Genomic DNA, 4242 nt, shown 5'->3' on the forward strand with positions numbered 1-4242 from the left:
AGGAAGATGACGGGGCGGAGGGCCCAGCTTTGGTCCCACAGGACCGAGGTGAAGGTTCGGCTTTCAGAGTTCCTGTCTCGATGTGTTCCCTGTAACTTCTCAACAAGCAAAGTTAGGACGTGTTCGAGCTGACTGACACTTTGATGGGACACGACTGCTGAGTCTGCAGAGTCCAACCGGTGGCCAGAACATTCAGTCACATTAAACAAAGGATTGGACTCAATAAGCAGGACCCGGGTGCCAGCAGCACTTTTACAGATCTTATTACAAAGATTGAAGAGCTGGTAAGTGCAGGTAGGCCGGGGGTTCTCCCAGAGAGAAGAGAAAAACAACCAAGGTGAGTTTAAGATGATTTTGTTAAGTCTTGTAATTGGATTTAGTTTGGATTGGTTTCCAGAGAGGTGGAGAGGGATTCGATGGAGAGTGGAGCAGGGAGGTAAAAGGATTAACTCAGGCTCTTTAAAGCAGCAGGGATCCATGGAAGCTGAGGAGTAACTCTCTCTGGAAAACAGACGAGAGAAAAGGGTTAAAGGGCACAAAACATGAGGATGAACTAAAGACATGCGAGTCTTAAATACCACCGTGGGGGTGACAACGGCCTGGGCGAGAGCAGATTTTTCCTCTCCAGACTTTTGTGGATTACATTTCATCACCGCCCACTGTCACTTTAATTTGTTTTAAGGAGTTCAGCTCCAATCAAATGTCACATAATTCTCAGAAACCTAGATAATAATTTCCTCCCATCTGCTGAGTCCCCCCTACACTCCGACACCTCCCAGCCATAACCTTGACATGCCTATCCCCATCTCATCTCCTGCTTCACTTCACCTCCTACATGTAAACTTGTACCTTTTGGTTCATCATTCCAAGGCTCTTGCTATTGCTTCATTACTTCACGATAAACAAACCAGTTAAAGTCTATGTTTCCTTTACTGACGGATTTGTTTGCGAGTTTATCTGCTTTCTCATTTCAAGGGAATTCCTACATGAATTTTGTGCTTTTCCCTTGACTAATTAGCCATGAAGTGACTTACAGTATTCCATAAAAAACATGTGGTTATTGGTTACTCCTGTAAAAGCTGAATGTTGAAGCTGAATCACCACATGAGTATTTTGTTCTCTGTCACTTCCTCTGTCTGCTCCAGAGCTAAAACTACTGCACATCTTTACCTCACAGTCAGAGCACAAACCGCTCCTTAAGAACCAAAAGCTGATGACTGAATGTGCTGAATGTAGCACAGGTGTGAAGAACCGTGGCCATTTTATTAGGTTCAACTTTTTAACATAAATATATATTCAGCCAATCACTGCATTTAAGCATGCAAACAAGGTCAAAACAACCTACTGAAGTCCAAACCAATCATAAGAATGGAAAAGGAAGGTGATTTAAGTATTTTGAACAAGGCTGCTCAGAGTATTTCAGAAAATGCTGATCTTCTCAGATGTTCCTACAAAAACCATCTCTGGGGTTGAACCTTGAATCAGATGGGTTACAGCAGCAGAAGAGCACACCGTGTACCACCCAGTCAGCTGAGAACAGGAAGGCTACAATTCACACAGACTCACTAAAAGTGAACAGCAGAAAACTGAGAAAACATTGGCTGACCTGATGAGTCCTACTTCAGATGCTAGGGTCATAAACATCTTGAGAGTACGGATCCATCCCGCCTCGTATCAGCAGTTCAGGCTGCTGGCAATGACGTGGCACACATCTCAAACTGGTTTCCTGACCATTTCACTGTACTCACACGACCTCCACCGTCACAGATCTCCAACAGAGCATCTTTGGCAAATCTCCAGCATCTGCATGACACAGTCATGTCCATATGGACCAGAATCTCAGAGGAATGTTGAAAGCAGAATGAAGTGGACACTGAGTGTATGGGTGCAGTTATTTTTAAGCATTAAATAACTTTAATTTTGATGGTCACTGAGACAAACAGAACAGGATGTATAGATTCAGCAGCGAAATCTGAGTAAAAACACTGAGGCACAGAGAGGATTTTCCACTTCAGCACAGAAAGGCCCGAACCAACAAACCAACAACCTTCCCTCTCTGTGGAAGAGTAAAAAGCTATTTTAAGGTAAATAAAGCTGTGCAAAATACTGGGTGCTGAACTTGAAACTAATTTTCTGGGTGAACTGAAAATTAGTGACCAATCAGCACACAATGTTCTCCCAGCTTTGATGAAATCTCCCTCAACACAGCATGTTTTCACTGTTTAACCAACAACCCTTTGCTAGTAGTAATAGTAGTAGTTCTTTTTTAAACAAATATCATTAAAGTTCATCACTCTATCAATTCATCACATGAAACCGACTATTTTTGCACTTTTGGTTGCACAACTTTCACTTCCTCCTATACAGGGCAGCCCCTGGATGGGGAACAAGTAACAGTCTATGATTCAGCCTGTGCTGCTGTATATTACTGTAGAAGTAGCTATCTAGACTACATTACTAACATCTGCCTGTTTGATGTTTTACGGGAATTTTCCACAGAGGGCGAACCGAATTTTTTTAATTTCTAATATTTCATAAAATTATTGCCAAGCCTCATCAATCCCAGCTCTTCTCCTGTGCTCATATCTGCATGTAAGCCTGTTAATATTAATCAGCTCAATATTATACCAGCAGCGTAACCGTGTTGGACTCTTCTGCTAAATATTTCATTTCTTTGAATTATTAGATTCTACGGAGGGAAATGTGACCGCATACTGCAAGAGACATCTTTGAGGCTGCTTTCAGGCTGACACCAATTTCACACATGCAAAGTGTCAGCGACACATTTTTAGACGCATGGCTGAGCAAAGCCTTGAATAGCTGCTGCAACATCTCCTTCCTGCCCTTGATGTAAAGTGAGATTATCATTTAAAGCCGTCCTCCACTCCTTAACCTGTGATCCAGTTTGCAGCAGCCCATTTTATTTCTAGGAAGAGAACGGCTAAATAAAATCACGGCTGGACACAGTGAAGCAACGAGAAATCTGCTGACCCTGTGTGCGGTAGAGCCGCATCAGCTGGCTTAACACAGATATGGTAGCTGAAAAGTTTGTCGTGCACAGTGAGGTTTGGTGATAAAGCTGCAGAAACGTTGTGAGAGGCTTTTAGGCTCAAATGTGTACCATTAGCAAAGGACAGAAAATGCCTGTGAGGTGACCGGAGCTGTTTTCTGCTCTTTCAGCACAGTAACAAATTTGGAGCTTCAGGAAAACAACAGAGCTGGGTTTGGTGTTTAATGTGTGCACAGTGAAGGCTAATTAAGTAGAACTCGTGCACACTTAGGTGTAGAGCAACACTTGATTAATATGGAGTTTTAAAGCCAGAGATATTATTATTTAAATCACAGAGTCAGAGTTACTCGTGCTGAAATTAGTTTGCGTAGCAAGCAGTAGCGGTTTTTTGATGCGGGCGACACGGGCGGTTGCCCGGGGCGGCATCACGGGCATCGTGAAAAAAAAATGGTCGTACTCATGCTGCCCCGACATCACGCCAGCGCATATTGGGAATGCCAGAGGCACCGATCGGTTTTCTATCGCCCATTTGCTGGGAGTAAGGGCGCCCTCCGTTTGCGAGGTGCGCCTGCTGCTTGCTGCACAGGGAGGAGAGGGCGGAGCCAACTCGCAAAATAAAACAAAATAAAAACAAACCAACAAACACGAAAACACCAGACATCATAATACAGACTTATAATTTGCAGACTTATAATATTTTTTTTCGACATTCTGTACGCGAAAAGTGAGCGCGAGAGCCCTCGGTGCGCCTGCTCGCAGCTGAAGTCAAAGTAAACTTTATTGTCATCTCCGCTACATACAGTCCAGTATATAGAGAGACGAGACGACGAGGCTCCAGTTACAGCAGTAAACAAACAATAAATAGAAGAAGAGTAAGAAAATAAATATACACTTTAAGATTCGGGGTAAAGGATCAATAACAATTTAAATTTCTAATTTACAGTTTGATGATTTAAAGTCTCACACACAACCCGTCGAAAGGGGGCCGGCTGCTTCCAAATAGAGCACATTTCATTCATAATGTTGTAAATCTAAGCCCATCATGTATTCATGATTTGAATCCTGGGTTGTGTGAAATCCCAGAAATAAACCTTAGACAAATTGAATCTGTGAACTAAGGTGTAGGTCTGTTAGGTTATGTTGTGGTGATCCTCGGGTTGAGGGGTTTGTGTTCATACTGGAGTGCAAAATGAAAACCAGTGGAAGATGGACAAGAAAAGTTCAAAGCCATC

Source organism: Pundamilia nyererei, unplaced genomic scaffold, assembly GCF_000239375.1.
Source record: "Pundamilia nyererei isolate P.nyererei 1_Seehausen unplaced genomic scaffold, PunNye1.0 scaffold00135, whole genome shotgun sequence".
Classification (NCBI taxonomy): Eukaryota; Metazoa; Chordata; class Actinopteri; order Cichliformes; family Cichlidae; genus Pundamilia; species Pundamilia nyererei.